The 26,221-nt window shown below is 45.0% G+C and overlaps 1 protein-coding gene across 1 annotated transcript in view; it reads left to right on the top strand.

The window, feature by feature from the left end:
• Nucleotides 1–3,996: 3,996 nt before the first annotated feature.
• The window catches only part of TIAM1 (TIAM Rac1 associated GEF 1), a 202,249-nt gene continuing 180,024 nt past the window's right edge, over nucleotides 3,997–26,221 (top strand). Inside the window, 1 exon segment of the mRNA XM_025450018.3 lies at nucleotides 3,997–4,102. The gene's annotated coding sequence lies outside the window, so the exon portion shown is untranslated.

Genomic DNA, 26,221 nt, shown 5'->3' with positions numbered 1-26,221 from the left:
AACCCCATGGGTTGTCAGTAGGCCTTGATTTCAACTTCCCATTTTACTGAAAGGGAAGCCAAATGGCTTGCTATGAGTTATTTGTCTGGTTGTTGGCAGAGCCCGGATGTGAACAAGGCCTTATTTCACACCCTTACTTCTCCCTTGACGAAAGGAGGCCTCAGTGGGACTGCTTCTTGACCCCCAGTGGGAACACTCCCTGGGGGTTCTATGGAGGCCTGAAGGGTTATCCAGGCTGCACACTCTTCTTCAGCGAAAAGGCAGGATTGAAGAACTTATCTTCTTGTGTGAGTTATTCACACAATCGCGCTTTTAGTGCCAATAATAATTATTATTGTTTATTACTGCTGAGCAGAGAGGTGTCTAAAAGAGCCCACACCAGGGAAAACCCAGATGCTCTCGCCCCCACAAACCACATGTACCTCTTGTGCAAGGCTCACAGGGCCCTTGGCACCAACTGCCTCACTGTGTGTGTGGGCAGGACAGCATCTGGCCCCATATGGTTTCTTGCTAGTCAGTGTGTGAAGAGTTCATGGACTTTTCCTTTGGCCTCTTTGTTACTTTTATCCTTGGGTTGCACTTCCTTCCTTTCCCCCTTTTCCCTTCCAGTTACAAGCATGACTTCAGTTGTAAGTATGAGAGCCACCAGTGAATCCTGAAACTAACTCTTGACTCGGGCATGTTTGATCAACGCTGTTGTGTAAGGAATTGTCATTTGGGGTCTTGAAAGCAATGGAATCATACATGGAAATGTATGATTGGAAGATAGAACCAGGAAGCCAGAGAATATTAAGTAGGATATTATCACATAAGAGTTGAGGAAATCGAAGCCTCTGGATTACAAGGAACTTGCTACACATTCAGTCTGTGGGTGTTCTGGATCTAGGTGGCATTTAAAGGCTGGAAGAGTGTTCTTGTCCTCTTCTTGACAGACTATATTTTTCAGGATTACTTCTGCTCATTTGTTAGGCATTCAGTTTTCAGAGGGAGAAAACTGTTCAAAGTCACTAAGTTTGGCTGGTGCAAGGTTTATTATTAATTTACTTATAGATTTTATTTATTTATTAGAGACACAGAGAGAGAGGCAGAGACACAGGCAGAGGGAGCAGCAGGCACCCTGCGGGGAGCCTGATGTAGGACTCGATCCCAGGACCCCAGGATCATGACCTGAGCCAAAGGCAGGAGCACAATCACTGAGCCATCCAGGTGTCCCTATTGGTGCAAGGTTTAATTTTAAGTTGTAAAACATCTTGGTGCCAAATCAAATTTAACGAGGGTCTGCACTTGAAGGCGTTGTCTAAAAGGATGAACCTCAGTTGTTCTCTCAGAGAGAAGTATGGGTTGGTTTTGGGGTGAGTCAAGGGTTTTAAACATGTCAGTATTCTTGGTAATCCTCGGACCACCAAGCACAGGGTGGGGTGGTGGTGGGATGGATCCATATACTTCTAATCTGTTTCAAATGTAAAAACTTGATTTTGGCAACCAGTCAGTAGCCAACCATAAAATGTATTCATAAAAAAGCTTCTGAATTTCCTTAGCAATACCGTGTAATTAACGGGATCCGGCATTTGGATCTGCAATGACGCTGGGAAGTCATCTTTTTGGATTCCTATCATCTGTATTAATCAACACCCCTGTTGGACTTCACCTACCTTGAGGAGGAGAAATCTCTTTTTCATTGGCTTTGCTGTTGGTTTGCTGTTGCTAGGTGACATAGGTGACATAGGTGATGGCGGGTTGACATGGGCACTTGTTTGCCTTGTTCCTGGGAACCCACCTTCCCACTGTCTTTGTGGGAAAGGTGGGGAGGTAAGCTCCTTTGCAGGAGCTGGCGTCAAATTCTTAGACCTTGTCAGCTAGGTGGATGGCAACACTTTTTTCTATTAAGCTGCCCTGATTTTTGATCAAGTTGGTTCTGAAGACCCTTGAACAGAAATCCAGAAGAGCCTTCCTTAAGGGGTTTGTGTCATTGAGAACACAATTTGAAAGGAATTTTAAAAGTTAGCTATTGTAGGTCAAATTTATAAAACAGCAAGATAAAGCCTGAATTAAAATCTATGGGGAAAATAAATAAACTCTCCTTTTTTTTTTTTTTGTTTCTGAGCATCAATTCAACTGATAAAGGGAGAGCTGTTTGACCCTTTTTGCATTTTCCCCTACATACCAAATGTTGTTTTCCAACATATATTTATTTATTCATTATGTGGGCTTATATCTGTGTGGCTAGCTCTTGTGTAAATATCCATGACCAGTACAAATACCTAATGAGGGTGTCATGGCTTAGAGTATTTCAAAATATTTTTACATAAATCTTTTTATTTGTGGGTAGAGTTTGATTATTTTTGTAACTCTGTCCCCCAAGTTTAGCCTGATCTTGGGAAATTTGTTAAAAACAAAAGTCAGCCGTGCTCCCTCTACTGGTTGCATTTCTTTGTAACAGCAACACTGTACATTTGTGATTAAGTTCATTGCTTCTGGTGGGACTCAACTCATAAGCTTTTAAAAAGCATGACTAGTGGCATTCGGTGCTGCAGGTAAAGAAGCTGGTGACATAACGAGGGACTTCCCATTTGCATAGGGGTGTGTAGAGGGGACCCACGACCTGGCCTCCTTCCTTCCTTCCTTTCTTCCTTCCTTCCTTCTTTTGATGCCAAGAGCAGCTCAGCTCCCTCGTAAGGCTGGTGGCCACTGCCTGAGGACCTCTTGGGTTCTGATGCTGTAGGCTTTCTCCTGTGTCGAGTGTTTTGCAATCTGCCAGCCACTAAGTGAAACCAGCAGGTTTTCTGTGTGCTCCCAGGTTGTTCAGACTATTGAACTCCGGGTGCCCTGTGGTTCTCTCCAGAAGCAACTATAGGAGAGTCTTTATTTAACTGGCCTGAGAGATAGGCAATGAGGTGAGGACCGATTCTGTTCTGCCAACATGCACTTAATCGCATACCTACCATCTGTGAGGCTCCAAGGCACTTCAAGGGGAGCAAACCCACCATCCTGTGCCCTGTTTTGAGAAACGCTGAGCAACAAGGACAAGGCTCGTCTCCCCCTCCAAGCGGAAATGAAGTCCTATTAGAAAGGAGGGAAAAAAAGCACAAGTGGCATTCTGGAGTTAAAAGAAACACGTCTTAGGTAATGACAAGGCCAGAAGACTTGTAGAAAAGATGTCCTCACTTTTGTAGGTCCTCACCCTGACTGGTAGACGCAGTGGTGCTTGCATCGTTTTTTCCTGTAAGTGATTTGTAACTTTCTTCTCGATAAGCCGTAATGAGATTAAACATCCTTCCTGTTCTCAATGGAGCATCTCCAGCTAAAGACTATCAATGGAGAAATGACTCTGGTGGCTGTGATAAGCCTGCCTGTCTGTGTATCTTTCACATCTCTTTCACAGCCCCTACCCTGCCTCCTCCCCCCAGATGTGCTATCTGTGATTCCAAAGCTGATACCCCAGCCTTATGTCATCCTCCTCCCCACCCCCTTCTTGATTATTTCCATCCAAATGTAATGCAGGCCCTTAGCCTCGCGAGGGCATGGGCCTGAGGCTGTGTCCCGTGCCCCCCAGTGCTTCTTTACTGCTTCAGACTCCAGTGCCCACTCTCTCCGGATCCCTCACAGGTGGTCCAGCCATCAGATGCTGCAGGGCCGAAAAGGAGGAGGAATGCTCTTCTGTATCCTTGCAAGTCCCTGGAGAGTCTCTTCCCGATGCTGAGGATTATATGTGGAATGAATAAATTCAGTGACTGTTGGTAGTGAAACCTGTCTCCCAGGGCTTCTCATTAGCCAGCAGTATTGGCATTTGGGGGCTGGATAATTCTTTGTTGGGGGAAGCTTTCCCCGTGCCGCACCTGTGTCTTTTGCCTACGAGATGCCAGTAGCTCCCCCAGGTTGTGACAACCGAGAATGTCTTCACTACTGTCGAGTGTTCCCATTGGGCAGAGTCGCCTCCTGCTAAGGACCGATGCTGATTTCACACACCCCATCTCTTCATTCTGCTCCTTCACAGTTCTCCGTGGGCCTTCTTTTGTTCATTTGCTTCATTCACTTAACAAATAGGTACCAATTTTCTACTTACGCCAGCCTCTGCACAAGGTCCTTGGACTATAAAGATAAGGTAGGCATCTCCTTCATGTTCGTATATATATATCTATAAGTCAATTTTGAACGTATCACGGTTTCCACGTTTTGTGTTTTATCATTATTGTCTTGAAAGTTCCCTTTTCTGAATGTTACTCCCAGCCTACAACTCTGGCGGGCGATCGAGAGTAATTAGGACTTCTTGAATGAATGTTATGTTTCTGTTTCTGTAGCCTGGGTCTTTGAGGAAAGCCCCTTGCAGTGTGGGTCGTATCCTTGGCTTTGACAGAGCCATTAACCTTGTAAAATGATAATGCTCTATTAATCTATCAATTTCATCCATGAATGCTTCAACTGTTACAGATATGGCCTCCACTTATCATTCCTTATTTCCATTTTCCTGTATTGTGATTTCTTCATTTTCTTTAACCAGCCACCTGAGGCTTCATTTAACATGTGTGGTCATTTTTTAGTTTCATTTAATGAAACTTCTGTTTTGGAACCAAGGTCAGGCCTAGTGAAGGGATGATCATTGGATTACTTTTGGGTGGACTTTTAAGTTAGCAAGTGTCCGTTAGAATGCTCAAAACTGTGGTATGAATATTGCTTATGGGAAATCAGGTTTACGGCAGCTATTTTTCTAGGGGGAGAGAAAGGGGGATATATTTCAGGGAGGCGTTTACAGATGGCTCCCACTATGTTGGTAATTTTAATTTTTTTTTTTTTTTTGCCACGTGATGGATGCTTGAGGGTTCGCTATATGATTTTCAAATATACTTTTGCATGTCTGAAATATCTTGTAGTAAGTTTTCAAGGAAACATAGCCAGTTAAACGTTTGCTTTTCAGTTTTTCTATCTCCCATTCTATTTAAGGAGATGTGTGGGAATTAGGTGCCTACCGGCTAACCTACCCACATTCCTGCCTGTGCAGAGGGGGCACCTTGCAATTACTTAAGATTTTTAGCTAGTTATTTATTTATTTATTTATTTATTTATTTATTTATTTATTTATTATTTTTTAAAGGATTTTAAAAAATAGAGACATAGAGAAGCAGAGACATAGGCAGAGGCTCCCCTTTTGGGAGCCCGATGTGGGATCACACCCTGAGCTGAAGGTAGCCGCTCAACCACTGAGCCACCCAAGTGTCCTGATTTCTAGCCTTTTAAATCAAAAAAGAGACACTGCCTTCTTGCCCTGTGCTGGGCTGAAAAACATGTGACAGCGACTTAGGCTTTCAGCAGGGCGACCAGATTCATCTGTAAAATGGTTCAGGTCTGTTAGGAATAAATTTCCCTTAAGGTCGTGGGGGAGCCCAGCGCTGGGACCCTCGCGTGACAGCCCGCCCCGAGTTCTTGGTCTTGGGGACGCCAAGGGGAGATTTAGATTGGGGAAGGAGGTGGAGAGGAGAGAGGAGGGAGGCGACGGTGGGTGGGGAGGAGCGACAATCCCTCTCCAACACACCCAAATGACCAGATTCATCACAGCACGAAACTTCACAAGTTACGCCCACTCCCTCCGCCGGGAGCCGGGGAAGGCTGCTGCTTCCTCATTTCTGTTACTGGAAGTTTGGAGATGTGCGCAGGCCGGCAGCATGTGCGCCTCGCGGAGCAGGGTGAGCCCATTAATTTCAAGCCCATTTCCATCGCCGAGTTTCTTTGTGTTGGGTGGTGAGGGCGTGCAGCCCAGGTGGCTGTGGCTGGGGAGAGGCTGCTGGGCACCCCCACCCTCGAGCTCGGTAGGGGTTGGGGGACCTGTGCGCCCCGAGCCCGGAGCCCTGCAGGATGGGTGAGCTGGGGCTCCGGGCTGCGCTGTGGCCCCCCGGGGGCGCCATCCGTGTGCATTCTGGCCCCGGGGTGAAGGGTGGGGGCTTGCGAGCCCTGCCCCTCTCCCCCCTGGCTGTCCGAATGCGGGGATCCTAAGGGGTGCGGCGGGAGGGAGGCTGCGGGGTCAGGTTACCCACCAGAGGCGCGTCCTGTCCCCGTCCTGTCCCCGTCCTGTCCCCGCCGTCCGGCTGCACGGTCTGTAATCACAGGTCATTGCCCTCCAGAATGAGTCCCAGGGAAGGCTTGGGATTCAGTATTTCCGCAGGAATGTTCTGAAGCTGGGCGCCCGACAGCCTCCTGGGTCACTATGGGAATCCTAGAGGGAGGCACCAGACGGCTTGGGTTTCTCATTAATGTTGTGTCTGATTTAGTTCAGCCCAAGGGGACTTCCTAGCTCGTGAGGTGTTATTTGTGCATCTGGAACTTTTTGGAAAATACTCCTTTCTCTCTGGCAGCTGCTTTATCTCCAGGTCGATTGCCTAAGTCAGATTTGGGCGGGGTGGGGAGAGGAAGTTTGGGTGGAGGCTGGCACCCGGGGTTGGGATCATTCATTGCAAGTGACGCTTAATATACGTTCCAGCCAGTGATAAACTTGGCCAAAGGTAAAGTTTCTTGCAAATATTCTTTAGGTTTTATTAGAAGCCCCTCTCAGAGGTTGTGGTATTTGCTCACCGCATGGGGGTCCAGCGGAGGCTTTTGGGCTATTTTACCTGTTTCACCTATTTTATATCCGCTCAACAGGTTAGTACAGAGCAGTGGGAGCTCTCTCTGTGTGTGTTTTGTAAGCTAATCCTTCATAGGAATTTTTAGAGAATTGTTTTATTTTTAGGGCACCTTTAGGGAGGTGAGGCCGTTACTAGGTTTATAGAAATGTGTGGCCGTTACTAGGTTTATAGAAAGCCAGATTTCATTTTATAGGTGTTTCTTCCCAGATCTGGGGTGGGTGCAATTAGGAAGATGTTAAGGGCTGATTTTATTATCTTCCTGTTATCAGAATAGGACAGCCTGGCTTTCCTGAGGCACATTCCCCTTGAACTTTGGGGTCAGAGGACAGGTTGCTGTGGCCATACTTTTACTTAGTTTGCTTTCACCTTCCAGCTTCCCTGAAGTTAGTGAGACAGAAGCTAAAATGAAATGACTTTTAAACCAAAGCAGACACGTTCCAAGGAAGAATAACAGGTTGCGTGGTCCAGGCGGTCACAACTGCCAGAGCCTTGTTCTAGCTCCTTGAGGAATCAAGAAAGAACATGGCAAGCAGATGTGAACTTGATGCTGACATCAAGTGTGTGACCGGCCTCCCCCACCCCCAAGAAGCCTACTGTAGCAACTCACTCAACAGGAAAGACAACCAAATTGGATCTCGTGATAGTGCTGGTGAAGCTGACTAATAGACCCTTGCTCACATGGAGTTTTATGGAACAATAATCCTTAGCCAGAGAAAGGGAGTATATTATTCATAAAGGTATTTAGACATTGTCACATGGGACTGTTTCATGCAGACATCGGAAATTGGATTAATTCTACTATATGAATTAGGTAGGTGTGAGAGAATGTTATATATTTTTTTTCTCAAGGTCTCCTTACTTTCTAACAAATAACCTGGTTTGGCTCTGAATTTTTTGTTTTTGAAGTTGCAGATGCAATTAGTTTGATAGAAATAGGGGCATTAAGATGATCATGTTTTAGTAACTAGTTTTTTATAAGAGTTTTCCTGTTTTGTGTATATTTTAAAATTTATTGGTTGCACATAGTATCGTTTTATAATATTTTAAAAGACTGTAGAAATGTTTCCTTTTTCTTTTCTTTTCTTTTCTTTTCTTTTCTTTTCTTTCTTTTCTTTCTTTCTTTTCTTTTCTTTTCTTTTCTTTCTTTTCTTTCTTTTCTTTTCTTTTTTTCTTTTCTTTTCTTTTCTTTTTCTCTTTCCTTCTTTTCTCTTCTTTTCTTTTTCTTTTTCTTTTTTTTTTTAGAGGGAGAGTGAGAATCTTAAGCAGGCTTCACCCCCAGTGTGGGGCTCGGTCCCAGGACCCTGAGATCATGAACTGAGCTGAAATCAAGAGTCAGATGCTTTAACTGACTGAGCCCTCCAGGCCCCCCTTGAAATGTTTCCTTTTTTCATTCCTGGCATTGGTTATTTGTGCTTTTCTTCCCCTTGATCAGTCTTGCTAACTTATTATCAATTTTATTGGCATTTGGAAGAACCAGTTTTGGTTTTTGTATTTTAAATGAAACAAAAACACTGCCTCCTTTCTTAAGTTTACATGCATTTGAAAAGTCCTGTGCTGTGGAACACTGTCAAAAAAGATTTTAAGAGCCTTTAAAACTAAGTAACCGAGTCTCCTAGCTGTAGGGAGGCAGATATTATGTATTTATTTATGTGTCTTTGAAATAATGTTTCTAGGTTTTATTAAAATATATCTTGTGCTCTTGGGTATCATACACAGTGGATCACATTGTTCTAAGGTGGGTTTTGTATATTCACTGGGGCACACCCTGTGAAATTGTTTTGGAAACATCTAGCTAGAATTTCCATAAGATTTACTGGTAATTTAATGTGAATTGTAGGTGCTTTCAACCTACTTGACAATACAGATTTACTTTGTACTGGGGCAGAGCAAATTTGCTGTAATGACTGAGGAAGAAAGTTTCATTTTGGTTCATATTTAATGCATGAGTCTTGGCATTTTAATGTTTTCTCAGAAAATCATTCTGAGTTTGTGACAGTGTAAGAACAAGAACTGTAGACTCAGAAAGAACTGGATCTGAATCCTTTTTGCCTTTTTTTTTTTTAAAGTTTATTTATTTAAATAATCCCTACATCCAGTGTGGGGCTCGAACTCATGACCCGGACATTGAGAGCTGCATGCTCTACTGACTGAGCCAGCCAGGCGCCCCTGGATCTGAATTCTTGCTCAGCTACTTTTAGCTCTAAAATTGCCTAACCCCTCTGAGCTTACATTTCCACCTCTTGTGAGATGGAAATAATGAAAACTGCTTAGGGGCTGTGATGAGATCTTTTTTCTTTCTTTCTTTCTTTCTTTCTTTCTTTCTTTCTTTCTTTCTTTCTTTCTTTCTTTCTTTCTTTCTTTCTTTCTTTCTTCTTTCTTCTTTCCTCTCTCTTTCTTTCTTCTTTTTTAAAGATTTATTTATTATTTACAGAGAAATAATGTGCGCAGGTACAAGTGAGTGGTGTGTGGGGTGGGGGAGAGGGAGAGGGAGAGTCCTCCAGCAGATTCCCTGCTGAGTTCAGGGCTCAGCTCATGACTTGAGCTGAAATCAAGAGTCAGACTCTTAACGGGCTGAGCCACCCAGCACCCCTGTTGGGAGATTTCTACATGAGTATTTATGGAAGACGCCTGTCTTGTGATTTGGAACAAAGTAGACACTTAATACGTTATAGTACATTGTGTGTTTCCCCTCCTGCCCTTTCTGGTTATACTTCCAACCTCACAACTTCTCTCAGTGCCTTCCTCCCAGACCTGTGAAAGGTTATTTCAACAGAATAAAACAAAACCACTTCTCCCATCTGTTCTGTCTTCATTATGGGCAGATGGGTTATTGGGATCACTCTCCATATTTTCAGTACTTGCATCTTATTATCCTAGTTGATCAGTGGTATACTGGCTGTATATTTTTTCCACTCCGATTTTTGCCTTACCTTCCTGGGATGATGATTATTTTTTCTTCAGTGTATCTCACTTCCTCGAGGGTCCCACTGTTTTATTATTTCCTTCCTTCCTTCTTCCCTCCCTCCCTCCCCCTTCTCTTCCTTTGTAGAACTGAAAGGAGTATACAACTCGAAATGTGGCCAAGCTTGAGATGTAAGTTAGTGGAGTTGTTTCTATGAAGGCAGAGTTTGTTAGATTTAGTTATTCCAGAACTCCAGTTACTCTGGAAAAGACGCTCAACATCACTTATCATCAGGGAAATGCAAATCAAAACTGCAATGACACACCACCGTCTCACAAGGCAAAAGTCCAGAAATAACAAGTGTTAGGCTGTGGGGCAAAGGGAACCCCCGTGCACGGTTGGTAGGAACGTAAACTGGGTGACAGATAGTACTGGTGATATCCATATCTGTTCTCTATCGCCATTGCATTCAAAAAGAATGCTTTTTGCAGAGCTGAAAGTTCTTGGTACTTGGGGGGAAGCTTTGGATTGTTTGATGCTATGGCTGACCTCATAACCAAGAAGGGAAATGAGAAGCATGGGGTGGAGGCCGTTGGCTGGGTAATCTTCCTCCACAAAGGAATATGGCATTATTGAAGTCATCCAACTTGAAGCCATTTGTTCTCCCTGGGGTCTGTCCATTGAAAAGATCCTGGGGAATATGTGGCATAATTAGTGAATGTTTCTTTAGTTGTCTCATAGCACAAGGGGCTGACCAAGGAGGGGGGGGCAGCCGGGGGGTAGGCTTTGTGGTGCCCTGGCAACATCATTCACTGCTCTGCCCAAGGAGCCAGTCTTGGTTTACATTTTGTGTTGTGAATTGGCCTCAGCTGGGAAGTTATTCTCGAAGACAACAGATTGACTGACTGCCTTTGGTCTGGCCCGTCCTCTCTGACCCGGTGCACTGAGTAACTGTGCTGCTGTTTGTACTGGTCGGTGTTTTTATGAGAGTGGGGAACAAGGAGGCGTATAGTCTTCATCAGTGTTGTGCAACACCACTCCTCCAGTTTATTTTGATTCTGTTGCTTGAAAACAAGTATTAGCGTGGCACTCATTGGTAAAACTTGGTGGGGAGAGATCATGGCTTTTGGTAACTTTTATGCGTTTAACAGATAGGGGTGGATTTGTGAGATCTTCTTGTACTGAAGCACAGAGCCTCAGGTGATACCTTGGAATCATATGCTCCAGTGTTTGAGATTTCTGACTTCCGTACATTCAGAGGCTTCTCTGGGCAAGAATAACCATGGCCAGAGTGCTTTCTACAAAGCCCGTAGTTGAGTAAGTCCCTGCAAATACTTCTTTGATTATTAAAATACTAATACTAAATACTAATTTACTGAGTGTCTACAACATACCCAGTACTTCTCCTGTGTGATCTTGTTAATATTTCAGAGGGTGATCCTGCAACCCCTGGGATAAATGAGCACAAAACCCATTGTTTTCCTGTGTCTACTCCTGTAGGTAGAACCAGTGTGGACTGAGGCCTACCTTTCTAGACCCGAAAGCCTTCTGGAGGGTTGGTCTCGTGGGGTGACACTCTGAAGCCTAGTCCTTTACCTACGATGTGAGCAGCCTCTCCGAATGACACGTTTGGAGGTCTTGAGAGAAACCTCTTCTGTTTGGGATGGGATAAGCGGGGGATTTGCACAAGGCTGGGAAATGAGGACTCAAACTTTTAAATTCCTTCCTGTCTTAAGACCCTGCTCAGATCTTCCCATTCTGGGACAACAGGAAGTTCATTATTTGTGACTGCTGTTTTGGGGAAGCAGGGGTTGCTGATTCACCCCATGCCCAATTTGAGGCTTTGAAATGGATTTCCTGGGAACCTTTGGAGGTGTAGGGTCCCCATTGTAGGGTCATTCCTAGGACAAGCCAATCATTCAGGCTTGCTGAAGAGGGTGTGGTGGCACATCCCATGGCAGGGTCATTGTGCTCTGGGTCTGCCTCTGGGGAATGACTATCGATTTCTATTGATTCCTTATGCCTTTGAGTCATGAGGAAGAACATTCCCATTGATTCTCAGACTGTAGTGTTTCAGAGTCTTCACAGGTAATCTTCCCACCTTTGCCTTCCTGGCATCTCTTTTGCCTGCCCTCACGATTCCAGGAAAGGAGAAGAAGGAATTGTTTCGGGCTGCAACAGAGGAAACTTGGTATCAGGCATGGGCTTCTTCTGGGGCTCTTGGACATGAGATCACGTTACTTTTGGCAGGCAGGGTGAACCTTTGTCTAAACCGTGAAGTAGGTTTGGTTGTTGGGGAGTATTGCATGGAGGCCTCACTGCTGTGCTCAAATTGGAGTCTTCATGGCATGCTAAGCAAGGAGCTTCTCACTGAAAGGATCAAGTGGTGAACGTGCAGCATTACAGGCACTCAGAGCAAAGAAATAATGCTACCTCCTGGTGGGGCGTGAGTCAGCAAGAAGGGCTGTGTGTGTTCTCTGGCTTCCTTTCTCTCAGGTGGGGACAGTGGCATGTCAATCCTCATTTACTTCCTAGGGGGAGAACGATTAAGACCAAAAGGGGCTTTATAACTCTACAGAGGTGCAATTATTCTTTTCAGGTTTGCCTGCCTCCCATGAACAAACCCACCCAAGCCTTGTTATTAGTAGCACGCTGCACTGTTTACGCTTTATCAGCTTTTGGTAGCATGCTGGCGGATCCAGAATTTGAACACAATTTGTGACTGCCAACTTGGTGGAGAGGAGGAATCAGAGATGCCTCCTGAAGCATGATCCCTTGTAGTGTTGTTGCTTTCTTTGGATTTTACCGCACCAAGAACACTTCACCTGACACCTACCCTCTTACCAGATTTTTTAAAAAAATATTTTATTTATTTATTCACGAAAGACACAGAGAGAGGCAGACACAGAGGCAGAGGGAAAAGCAAGCTCCATGCAGGGAGCCTGATACGGGACTCGATCCCTGGACCACAGGATCGTGACCCCAGCCGAAGGCAGATGCTCAACCACTAAGCCACCCAGGCGTCCCTCTTACCAGATTTTTAAAGGTACAACACAGTGTTAGTTGCTATAGGTAAAGTATTTTATGGTGGATATCCAGAACCTATTTATCTGGCATAACTGAAATAATGTCCCCGAGGCGCCTGGGTGGCTCAGTTGGTTAAGCATCTGCCTTCAGCTCAGGTCATGATCTCGGGGTCCTGAGATCGAGTTCCGCATCGGGCTCCCTGCTCAGTGGGGAGTCTCTTTGTCCCTTTGCCCCTGCCACTCCCCCTGCTTGTGCTCAAGCTCTCTCTCTCTCTCTTTCTGTCAAATATATAAATAAAATCTTAAAAAAAAAATGCCCCAAGTGATTAGTGACTTCCCATTTCCCCCTCCCTCCTGCTCCTGGCAAGCACCATTCTGTTTCCATGAGTTAGACTATTTTAGACTCCTCTTGTAAGTGGAATCCCGAGGCATTTGTCCTTCTGTGACTAGCTCATTTCACGCAGCAGAATGTTCTCAGGGTTCACCCGTGTTGTTGCAGGCTCGCCGGACTTCCTTCTTTTTAAAGGCTGACTAATATTCCATTGTGTGTACACACTGCATGTCCCCCGCATGCATCTGGTGCTGGACATTTAGGTGACTTTTGCATTCCGGCTGCTGGGAGTGGGGCTGCAGCGGACACGGGAGTGCTAATATCTCCTTGAGCTTTGCTTTCCATTCTCTCCTGTGAAAAATACCCCTCAGTGGGCTTGCCGGATCATATGGTAGTTCTATTTTTAATTTTCTGAGAAGCCTCCCTGCCGTTTTCCATAGCGGCTGCCTGCTTTTGCATTCCGACGCCTGCACTTCTTCGTTTCCCAGCCGGCGCTGCAGGCCCGGCCTGGCCCATCTTGCTGTGACTTGCGGCTCCTGTCTTACCTGTTGCTCCTGAACCAGCCCGACAGCCTTTGCCACTCCTTTCTTTGCGTGCACACGGCGGCCTGGAGCCCTCCCTTTCGGTATTTACGTCACCTTGTATTATCCTAATTGGGTTATTAGCTTTTTTCAAGGGGTAACAAAATGATATGAATGATAATAGTACAATAATAATAATAACCATTACTGGTTAGGGAGGGGGGCATGTGGATTTGAGGACAAATCTGAGGTTTCCTCTGTCCTGTTTCCAGAGACCCCTTGGGGCTTCCTTCCCCTGTTTCCCAGACTGGTGTTCTCTATAAACAAATTCTCATCACTGGCTTAAGTAACTTTTTTAAAGCAACAGAGTTAGGAAGTGGGGAGGTAGCATTTGGACCCCAGTCCCCAAGCTCCAGGGTCTGAATTTTTTTTTTTTCTTCAAGATTTTATTTATTTAAGAGTGAGAGAGAGACACACACACAGAGCGCAAGCAGGGGGAGGGGCGGAGGCAGAGAGAGAAGCAGACTCCCCACTGAGCAGGGAGCCCTGAGTGGGACTTGATCCCAGGACCCTGAAATCACAACCTGACCCGAAGGCAGATGCCCAGCTGACTGAGCCACCCAGGCCATCCCCCCCAGGGTCTGTGCTCTTAATCAGAATGCTCCTGTTTATTTCTCACAGAAAGGGCTTCCTATCCTATTCTGTAGATTTGCTTCATTGTGCATTAGAGTGATTGCCATGGGGTGTTCTAGAATGACCCCTGTAGTAAGTGACTGAGCCCTGTCTCGGGGCGTGTGTCCACTCATTCCCACCCCCCACCTCCCCATGACATCCTATCAGTTGTCCTTCAGAGTGAATTCCAGCCCTCCTCCTCCTTGCCTCCTTGCCAGTCTGTCCCAGCCTCCTGTCTTTCCCCCCTCGGAACCAGTAGTATTTGTCAGATGTCACCTTGTGCAGTGGTCTCCCCTTATCTACGATTTCACTTACCTTCAGTTGATGGTCAGCTGTGGTCCACAAGCAGGTGACCCTCCTAACACTACATCACAGTACACACATCGCCCACCTCACTTCATCTTGTGACGTCAGCCTTTTATCATCTGCCATCAGCATGAGCAGAAGGGTGAGTACAGCACAGTAAGATATTTTGAGAGGGCCCACATTCTCATACCTTTTACTACCATATAGCATTATAATTGTTTGGTTTTCTTACTAGTTATTTTTCATCCCTTACTATGCCTAATTTATAAATCAAAATCATAGGTACCTTTGTATCGGAAAAAACACAGTATAGGTAGGGTTTGGTGTTATCTGTGGTTTCAGGCATCCATGGGTGTGGGAGGGGCTTGGAACATACCCCCATGGATAAGGCAGGACTGCTGTCTATCTTCCCTCCCTGCCCTGCCCATTATGACCATAAATCCTGGAGAGCTATGATTGTGGGCTCCGAACCACGAAGTAAGCAAGTGTTCAGAGACTTGATTCTTTGGGGATGAATCGAGAAACCTAGTCAGAGCTGTCCAAAGAAATGCCAAGGTTATTTCCAGGTTCTGTGAATGAAGGGAAATAATGTGGCCAAAGAACAAAATTGAAGGAACAAAAAATCGGCAAGGGACAAATCTAAAAATTGTTAGCCCATTTTTGTGTGAGCCCGTGTGTGCGTTTTCACTGCACAGCTGTTCAGGTTGAATCACAGAGTGGATGTCTCATCTCTTGGCTTCAAGCACAGTGGCTAGCCATCTCCCCCCCGGAGGAGTTTAAGCAGATTTATGTGATGAATAATGTGGGTTTTCTTCCAAGACTTGAGATGCAATTTGACAAACTTCATGTGAATAGTAGGTGAAACATGTCAAGTCTCCCCACGCCACCCCACCCGTTTGAACAATAACAGAGATGTTCCGCAGCAGAGTCAGTGTGTTGAATTTTGTTCATGGCCGGCCCCCTGTCCATAGTGACCTCCCCTCTTTGGCCAACTCAGATGTACTTTGCCTCCTGGGTGTGCCTCTACCGGAAGGTCCAGGAAAGCGGGTTAATCCAGAACTGAGGATGCAAAGGAAAAGAGACCACATACGTTGAGCACCTCCTGTGCGCCTGGTGTTCTGCTAAGTGTTCTCTAGCAGAGTACATGACTGATCCCCACTGCCATCGTGGGATGTGCCATTCTTTCCAAGTCTAGTCAGTGGAACCCATATGACTTCACTAAAATCACCCGTGGTGACCCTGGATTTGAGCTGCGTTTTTTTTCTTTTTTTAAAAGATTTTATTTATTCATGAGAGACACAAAGAGAGAGAGAGAGAAAGAGAGAGGCAGAGACACAGGCAGAGGGAGAAGCAGGCTCCCTGCAGGGAGCCCGATGTGGGACTCGATCCTGGGTCTCCAGGATCATCCCCCAGGCCAAAGGAGGTGCAACCATTGAGCCACTGGGGTTGCCCCCGTGAGCTGTGTTTTATTTAACTTCTAAACCCACAACGCATCCATTTTAGACAATGAATCTAATGGTCATATTACCTCTAGGATTCTCTGACTCCCGGGTTCTTTTCTGACCTATTCCTTTTCTACCTTAGCTGCATGTGAATTTGTTAAAGTTGGTATTGCCTGAAATACCCTGTTTGGGTGGGATTTTTGGGGAGCAGGGTGTGCAGTCTTTGAAAAACTGCAGAACTAGGGATCTGACTTTATTTTTAGATACCTACCCACAGGTGATACATACCAAGCCCAATCTTTGAACACCCTCAAGAAAGTAAAATAGTTTTATCTTTCTTTTTAAGAAGAAGGAGCCTCTCTCTCTTGCTGGACAGAGGGCTTCCTTGTCACGGTCTTGTTCTGTAGCACGTACAGCCTGAGATGTTGGTGCCTCGGGTCTGATGCAGCACGGTGCCCCGGATCCTTTGGCCCTTCTGTCCCTCTCCTGCGCACATTGCATAAACATTGGCATGGCAGGGACAGATGGCCACTCGGGAGGCTCCTTTGATGTCACATTTGGTTGCCTGGGTAGGAGGTAGGGGTGGTTGCAGCCAGTCTCCACGGGAGGAGAGGCTGCCTGGGAAATGCCTACTTGACAGTGGGTAAACAAAAACTTAACTCCAGAAAGGCTGGGTGCCCTGGTCCGTCCGCAGGCCTGGGCAATAATGGAGTTGGGTTTACATAAGTGTGTTTAGCTTGGGAAGAAGCCAGTTGGCTCAGAGCGGAGCCTTTTCTCTCTGCTCCTAATTGATGCTTCGTGAAGTTCTGTTTTCTTATGAGAGAATGTGAATGGTCTGGGGCGGGGGTGGGGGGGAGGGGTTGGGGTGGGGAAGAAAGTTCTGGGATTGTGGATGACTTTCAGAGCTAGAAAGTAAATTCATTCCAGAGGACTGGGTTAGCTTTGCTGGAGGCTTAGGTGAAAGTACCTGAAAGCCCAGGGGATTGAAGCTAGAGCTGGGGAGGCAGGGGGGCTTATTGGTGGGACTGTTGGCTGGTCAAGCAGCATCACTCTGTCTGGTGGCTTTGATGCTTTGATGGAAATAAGAAGCATGGTAATGAAGAACACCCAGACGGAGTGCGTGAGGCAGCTGAATTGTGCCTGAAAGAAAAATCCAGAGTTGACGGTATGTGACAATCAAGCGTTTTTTTTTTTTTTCTGTTTTTTTTTTGTTTTTTTGTTTTTTGGTGGTTTGAGCTTTAGAGGGAACACTGGAGGTAATTACAGTTGCCTCCTTGCAAAGGAAGCATGGAGTTCAGTTAGAGTGGAAAAGCCAAAAGCCGCAAGCGTTGATTGAAAGCTTTTCCTATTCTAGCCTCTGGGTAATAATAACTGTTGCTATTTATTTTTCTAATGCCTTTATGGAAGTCCCAACAAACCAAAGTAAGGTAATACATTCAAGTTAACACAGTGACATCTAGTTTCCAGGCCTCATATTGACTGGGAAGGGGCAGGGTGGTCAGTTCAATTATTCATTCCTCCAACGAGTCATTCATTGGGTGGCTCTGGGTGTCATCATTGGAGGTGTCCGTGGAGGACGCAATGAGGTATGACACGCAGCTCACACTCCCTCAAGGGGCTTACAGCGTAGAAGGGAAGAAAAGATAACACGGTGGGAAAGTTAATGGGCCAGATGAGAGCTGTCATCTAGAAGTGTGGTACATTCCAAGGCTTAGGACATGAGCCATTCAGTGGTGGAATGATTGGGAAAATTGCTAATGATATTACTAATTTCTGTTGTGTATTAAGAGCTTACTCTCTGCCTGGCACGGTTTTAAATGCTTTAAATGCTTTTTTTTATAAAGTTTGTTTTTTTTAAAATTTATTTATTTATGATAGTCACAGAGAGAGAGAGAGAGAGGCAGAGACACAGGCAGAGGGAGAAGCAGGCTCCATGCACTGGGAGCCCGATGTGGGATTCGATCCCAGGTCTCCAGGATCCCGCCCTGGGCCAAAGGCAGGCGCCAAACCGCTGTGCCACCCAGGGATCCCTAAATGCTTAACATGTATTAACCACATTTAATCCTCCCAATAACCCAATGAGCTATTATCATCCCAGTTTCACACCGAGAAACGGAGGCCAAGAGAGGTAGAGATGATACAGGCCACTCATGGCAAGTCCAGGTGGACACCTGGGCAGTCAGCACTCCCAGCTCTTCCCATTTCTCATTTTCCTGTGTTGCCAGAACTGTCAGTGCATCTATCGTATTTATTTCTTTTTAAGGAATCAGGGATGGGGTGCCTGGGTGGCTCAGTCTGACTCTTTCATTTCAGCCCAGGTCATGGTCATGGGGGTCACAAGATCGAGCCCTGAGTCGGGCTCCACACTCAGTGGGGAGTCTGCTTGGGATTCTCCCTCTCCCTCTGCCCTGTCCACCCTCAAATAAATAAGTAAATAAATAAAAAAACAAATAAATCTTAAAAAAAAAAATCAGAGGCAAACATCCAATGTGGGGGCTTAGTATTTCTGTTCCACTTCTTTTTTTAATCTTAATTTGTTTTTTTATTTTAATCCCTTATTTTTTTAAATTAAAGCATAGTTGACACACAGTGTTACATTAGTTACATGTGTACAAATAATGATTCAAATAGTGATTAATTTTTGAAAGATTATTTATTATTTATTAATTTATTTATTTATGCTCACCACAAGGGTAGCTATTCCTCTGCTGCTCCATTCTTTCATCGTTTAGAGAAATCTAGTTTGTGCTCATCATGCCCGATGGGCTATTTAGTCATGAAAACATCTAACCCATGGACTTCTTTTTTTTTTTTTTTTTAGGTCCTTGGAGGGTGATTTTAATTGTCATATAAATAGTATGAATATGAGTGTGGGAGTTTTATTACGCAGTTCCTTGGTGGTGGTTTGAAGGTTTTCTCTGGATGGTTCCCATGTTGGTGTTGATGCACTGCTGGAAGCTGCCTCTTGCCTAGGGCATAGCGATTTTTCTGTTTTGGTGAATGATCATTTTTATGTTTTTGGTTTTTTTAAATTAGGTGAGGGGGGAAAGTAAGTGCGGTCATTTGTGTTTAAACAAAATGGCTATCATTTTTTTCCCGTCAGTGTTTGTTTAATAAAATGGGAAGTGGAGAAGAGCACCAGGCTAGAAGTCTGGTGACCAGAGTGTTTTTGGTGTGCTCTTCCTAACTCTCTGACATTAGGAGAGCCAATGGTCGGGAGAGCAAATTATGTAGTCAGGGTCCTTGGGATGTATGGAAATCTCTTTCTGTAGGGTAGTCAGAGCCTGTGATAGGGACATTTTGTATCAGGACTCAACTTTTGGGGCACTTGGGTGGCTCAGTTGGTTGGGTGTCTGCCTTTGGCTCAGGTCATGATCCTGGGGTCCTGGGATCGAGCCCCACGTCGGGCTCCCTGCTCAGCATACATCTAACTAACATTTATTGGGCACCTATGATATAATAAGGGACTGAGGGAACAAAGTGGATAAGCATAATTTTCAACCCAGGAAACTCACAATTTGTCAAAATGAATGCAGGAAATGCCCCTGTTAGACACATTGTATAGAAGAACTTCTGTTCACAGAGAACTATTGTGTCTTCCTTTCCATGCACTTCCTGAGAAGGAGCTCAGTATTTGAAATGGGAATGGGGGGGTCACCTGGGTGGCTCAGTTGGTTGAGCATCTGCCTTTGGCTTGGGTCATGATCCCAGGGTCCTGGGATGGAGCCCTGCATCAGGCTCCCTGCTCTGTGGGGAGTCTGCTTCTCCCTCTCCCTCTGCTTGCTGCTCTCTCTCTCTCTCTCTCTCTCTGTGTGTGTGTGTGTCAAAGTGTCAAATAATAAATAAAACCTTAAAAAAATTCAACTTTTAATTTGTAACTTTTAATTAATTTTTGAAGGATCGATTATCTATCTATCTATCTATCTATCTATCTATCTATCTATCTATTTATTTGAGAGACCAGACTGAGCAAGAGAGAACATGAGTGGGGCAGGGGCAGGGAGAGAAGCAGGCTCTCCACTGAGTAGGGAGCCCTGACACGGGACTCGATCCCAGGACCTCAGGATCACAATCCGAGCCGAATGAAGCCGGATGCCCAACCAACTGAGCCGCCCAAGTGCCACAAGACTCAACTGTTAACTTGTTATTACTACATTATTTATTTAAATATGGTGCTTTCCGATGCAGATGCTGTGGCCACATTTTATATTTTTTTGGTGTTCTACTTAAAACATGGTGTTTCCCTCTACTCGTGTTTTCTTTTCTTTCTTTCCTTTTTACTCCAGGAATATGGGGTTTCGTGTAGGACAAAAATGGAAACTAAAGAAGAGACAGAGTCTGGAAGTAATTTTCAGCAGCAGAGAAATTAAACAAAATGAGAAAACACACCGTTGTGCTGCTAGCCGGGTGAAGGGAACATAGGAGGGTCTACTTGCTTTTTCTCGGCTATTGGATACATTATACATGGATTACTTTTTCGTTGGGACTGTATAGCTAAAAGAAAGCAAAAAGCAGACCTGAAGGTTAAATATTTCCATCTTCTCAAGAGCACATCAAGTTCGCATTTAAACTCAGATCGCCTGCCTCTTATTTCTATAATTTGAAATCAGATTGCAATCCTGCGAGTGAGAGCCGTCGTTCAGGCGACCCCTGTCTATTTATCCATCTGGCCTTCTCCAATTCTCTTTTTAACTCAGAAATGGGAGTGGGTGGGAATGCCCAGGAATACTTTGAATGTGGTAAATACAGGATGTGGGAAATTCATCTGCGAAATGTCAGCCTTCGGTAGACATTGTGTGAATGTCTACATGTACAAATGGAAAATGGAAGGCCTGCTAAAATGCCTTGTGATTTCATTCAAGAATTTAAAGCTGGTGTGGTATAGTTGGGGACTCCCCGTCCTGAGCAGTGTGGCCCTGTGGGTGTCTCTCACACTAGGAATGCATTTCGATTTTAGGCATGTTGACGGTGAATGTTGATTTAAGAAATCATTGAGAAAATGGTTTCTTCTGGTGTACCGTATCTTAAAACATGTTCAGATTCTTGGATATCATCTTTCATCGCCTTTCCCCTGAGAGATGGCAGGTGACAGTGCCTTGAGCAGTTTCAGCCTGACAGCCTGCAGTCTGTGTTTTGATGTGGTGAGTTTCCCCTTTTCAAGACATGGACCTATCTGACTTGAGATGGCCACATTTCTTAGGTTTCCTGTTTAGTAACGATAAGCGGATTTTGGTGCAATTGGTTGAATGGATGCTTGCTTTCCTAATCAATTTCGATACCTGTGTGGGGACTTTTATGAATCTTTGTTTTAAAATTTGTCATGATCTTGGCTGAATATTTGGTTGAACGTTCGAAACGCATTCACCTGTGGACAATTTGTTTAGCACCCGCTGTGTGCCGCACTCAGCGAGAGGCTCATGGAATTCAGGCAGGGTATGGCTCTCAGTGGAAGTCACAGGCCTGTGGCACCAGTTGAGAAAAATGGGCTAAAGGTAATAGAATTGCCAGTGAAGTCCCACAGACAGGTATTATTAATAGGGACAAAAGAAAATACTCAAAACCATTTTACATTGCAGAGTTTATGAATCCATTCGATGTGCTGGAGAAAACCATAGTGTCAGGACTGGATTCATGTATGTATAAAACTAAAACCAGACTTCTTTGATGATTTAATTTCTCAAAAAAAGATTCTTGGAAAGAAGGACTTTCCTGGAGGGTATGGAGCTTGTTTTGCCTTTCCCTCACTAAAGTTGTGCTTTACATTTCTCTGTTATCTTTTTTGCTTCCTAAAATGCTGGTAAAAAAAAAAAACAAAACATACAAGCATGTGCACAAAAATCCGCACACAGGTGTCTATACAGCTCTATTCATAATCGCCCAAACCCAGAAGCAACCAGGATGCCCTTCAGTGGGTGAAGGTAAAAGTAAACCATGGTCATCTATGCGATGCAGTATTATCCCCCACTGAAAAGAAATGAGCCATCAAGCCATTGAAAGCCATGGAAGATGCTCAAGGGGGTCAATCTAAAAAGTATACATCCTATGGGATTCAACACTCTGATGGTGCTGGAAAAGGCAAAACGATGGCGACAGTAAAAGTCAGTGGTTGCCAGGAACTTGTCCGAGGGAGCCAGAGATGAACAGGATCAAGGTTCTGAAGGCGGGATTTTAAGGGCAATGAAACTGCTCTGTATGGTCGTTACGATGGTAGATATATGTCACTATACATTTGTTGAAACCTGGAGAATGGACATGCCACCAGGCGTGACCCCTGATGCAAGCTATGGTTTTGGGGTGAGAATGTGTCAGTGTAGGCTCAGTGGAGACAAGAGACGTTCCCAGTCTGTGGGGGATGTTGGTCATGGTTGGAGCTGTACAGGTGTGCGGGCAGGAGGCACACGAGAACTCTCTGTTCTGCTGGGAACTGTAAACTCCTCCGTGGATGAAATCTGTTTAACAACAGCAACAGCATCCAAGCTGAAGTTGAGGAAACAGCTGTGAATTCTGTTCATGCATCCAATAAAATGTCTCTTGACCTATATATTCCTTCTCGAAGTCCTTTGCAGCGCCTCTGCTTGGGCAGCAGCTGGTGGACAGCACGGAGGACTCCTCATGGAGCGGGAGGCTCTGCTGTTCAGAAAACTGGGGCGTGATGAGTGGGGATCTTCCCTGGTGGCTTCATAGCTATGGAAGCATTGATTTCAAGTTCCTATTTTGTCCTTCTGATCACGTGTTGTGCTAATGTGGTTGGTACAAAGGATTCAGCTTTTGATGAACTTACCCCTTGCGTAGCTTCCGCAGCAGTAGGACTTTTCCTGCATTGGGCATGGCTATGGAGCAATTGACTTTGGTCGTATTTGAGAATACTATGGCCTGGAGACCAGAAATCATCTGTTCCTGCCTTGATCTTGCGCCTTTTCCCTGGGGGAGGTGCTGGGGGAGCTGTGTGCACAGAGCACATTAACATGATGACACTGAGTGATTACACAGATCTTTCTGGAAGCTTACACACCAGGGTTTCTCCTGGCAGGTTGTCTGATCACTCTTCTGAAGCCATCGCTCAGGCCTTCAGCAAAAACATTTATTGAGCACTTCATTTTACACCAGGCCACTTCCAGGGTCTGGGGGTGTCAGAGTGAACAAGACCCAGGAGACTCTGCACACGTGTGACTGGCATTCTGGAGGCGGAAGACAGACAGTGGGCAGGTGATTAAAACACGAGTGTGCTGGCAGGTTAGCACTGCAGCAGGGAAATTGGAAGCAAGGAAGGAACCAGGAGTCCCTGAGTCCAAGAGTCGAGTTTGAACTTTCGAATGGGGGGATGGAGAGGACAAGCCTATCGCAGGAGTGACTTTGGAGCAAGGATGCTAAGGGTTTGAGGCAGTGAGGTTTTTTCCTTTTTTTTTTTTTTTTTTTTTAAACAGACTGAGTGATCTACATAGAGAGAAGTAGGCCACCTGGGCCCACTGGAGAAGTAGCTTGGAGACCACTGGGGCTTAGGTGGAGAGAGCTTTCTGGTGAGACAGGCAGGTGAGGCCCAGAGGGAGGGTGGCAGGGGCAGGGCCTGTAGGACTGCTGATGGGAGGGGGAGCCTTGGAGGACTATGGCTGTGGCTGCCCTCCCACAGGATCCGATTTAGGTTTCAGGAGGATCTCTCTGCCTTGCTGAGAGGAGGTTAGAAAGCTCATTTTGACCCTTTGGCCAGTAACCCTGCAGTCTGAGCTGTGATGATTGTGTTATTGGTCACACAGCCATGATCCCACTGGTGTGGTTGGGGCCTTATTATTAAGTATATATTTTTTTAACTTCTTTTTTTTTATTTTTTAAAGATTTTTATTTATTCGTGAGAGACACAGAGAGAGGCAGAACCACAGGCAGAGGGAAAAGCAGGATTCCCATGGGGAGCCCGATGCCGGACTCAATCTTAGAACCCTGGATTATGACCTGAGCCAAAGGCAGGAGCTCAACCACTGAGCCACAAGGCGCCCCTATTTTCTTAACTTCTGTAAATACAAATCTCTTTATTGGTAGTTAGTGAGAAAAGGGACTTTCCTCATGTGAGTGTAGTTGGCCGATGATTTCTTTAAAAAAGTTTTTTTTTTTTAATTTTAAATTCAATTTGCCAACAAGCCGATGAGTTTAGAAATGTTCAAAAAGAGTACCTGGGTGGCTCAGTGGATTGAGTGTCACAGACTCTTGATTTCGGCTCAGGTCAGGATCTCAGGGTTATGAGATCAAGCCCTACATCTGGCTCTGTGCTCGGTGGGGAGTCTGCATGGGTTTCTGTCCCTCTGCCCCTCCTGCTCCTGCTCTCTCTCTCTCTCTCTCACTCTCACTCTCTTGCTTTCTAAAATAAATAAATCTTTAAAAAAGAAAAAGCTCAAAGATAATGTAGAGATCTCTGCAGCCCGGTGTTTTGTGTACTTTCAAAACATACCCCCTCCCCCCCATTTGGCTCTGTTTTGCCTCTGGGAGCCCCCTTCTTGCCTGTAACCAGATTCAGCTCTTCCCATGACCCCCACCCGCTTAGCTTCCAGCTGCTCCTCTGGAGTCTCTGTCGTTAGAGAAGTGAACCATGTGTCAGGTGTGTTACCGGCTCACCTGCACACAGCTAGCTGGCAGGTGTCTGAGCCTCTCAAAAATCCAAAGCTGAGATGATGATGATGATGATGATGATGATGATGATGATGATTTTTTGGCATTTGACCCTGGTTAGCCCATTTTAAGTGGCACACAGTAGATTTGTCCACAGATGTTAGTTTACCAGTGGACTTTGAACAGAATAATAATAACTTTCACATCTGGTCCCCTTTTCATCTAGGGATCTTAAAACCCCAAGTGCACATTAATTAAACCTCACATCACTGGAAGGTAGGGAAGGGGAAGGCCAAGTGCTTTAATCACCACTGCCGAGAACATAGAGGGACAGCCTGTGGGCCCAGCGCTAAAAGGCATTTTGCATTTCACCGATGCCTTTCATCTGGCTTCTTAAATACTTGGCAAGTGTTACCTGGTGGGAAGCGCATTATTATGCACATCTGTAGGGAGTGGGGACTATCCTGGTATCTTGAGACCTAGCTTTTTTTCAGTATGGTCATTTCAGAGGCCTTCTTCATCTCCAGTTCAGGAGTTCTTAGGGTTTATTGTGGATTATCTGGAGTCTCATGGTGTGAACTGAAGGATGGTTGTGTTGACTGGTAAGATTGTTTGCTTTTTTTTTTTTCTTTTTGGTTTGGTATGCAGATAGGGAGGGAGTTTTTAATTGCAACCACCTTCTAAGCTGGTAATGAGGTAATTCTCATTAGGACCCTGGGATATCCCCTTCACCCTGACCATCTCACTCCAGAAAGTCCCCCAGGTGAAATCGAACAAGAGAAAGGCAGGAGGGAGCCCGTGTCTCTCCCCAGAAGAAGCTGCTTGAGTCCATTTCTGGTAAATGAGGGCATTGGTTTTAAAAATGAAACAGAAGGAAAAAAAATCGAAAATGTTGTGGTCATGTCATTAATAGGTAGAGAATTCACCTGCTATCCTATGGGAGGGAGTTAAGGATCTGGCTTCCGCTGAGGTCAGAGTGTTTATATACAGAGCCACAGTCCTGCACTGAGGGCTGGGTCATTCTTCAGGGGATGCTGCACGCCAAGCCTTGGCAGGACACGAGAATGGTGCAAGATAAATAGTTGGCTTGCAAAAGCATGGGTACTTTTGATTTTGAATAGAGTCCTTAGGTCTATTTTTTAAAAATTCCTCAATGCCGGTGTAAAGTATGCTACTGATTTTACAGTAAAATACAGCCTTTATTTAGAATTGCATGTGGAAAGAAACAATATAGTGGAAAAACATTGAGAAGTATGGGTTCTTTGAATGCCTCCTCCATGTGACCCCTCGAACCCACTGATGCCTCGTCTCTCTTTATGACTTACAAGGTAGAAAGATACCTGTATGTGTGCAGATAAAAGATAAACGTTTATGTATTATTTTAGATGAAGGCCTTCTGAGTGAATTCTCAAAGCACACCCCATGAGAATGTATCCTTCCAGCATGCTTATTTAATTGTATTGAACTGTAAATACTTCTGTTCCTTAATTTGACAATGTTGATGTGTTTTTCTGTTTACCTTAGTGGAAATACAGTGGAAAGAACTGTTCTTATATATGGTCGTGTGATAGGTATTCAGTATCTCCTTGTACTGTGGAAATACTAGTTGGCAGGGACATTACTGAAATGGTCCTTACACAGAGCAAACAAATGACTTAGAAATCTACTTTGTTATTTAGAAGCCAGTACAAACCAAAATCTTTGTCTTTAGCATGAATGTCATACTTTCAAGTAGAATAGTTAATCCTTTTGCTCATGGTAGTGTCAAGGGCCCTGTGGATGGAATCCCAGAATTCTGGGGTAGCTTTAAAG

The sequence above is a fragment of the Canis lupus genome, chromosome 31, assembly GCF_003254725.2.
Source record: "Canis lupus dingo isolate Sandy chromosome 31, ASM325472v2, whole genome shotgun sequence".
Classification (NCBI taxonomy): Eukaryota; Metazoa; Chordata; class Mammalia; order Carnivora; family Canidae; genus Canis; species Canis lupus.
The sequence above is the reverse complement of the archived record's forward strand: the minus strand, read 5'-3'. Positions and strand labels throughout refer to the sequence as shown.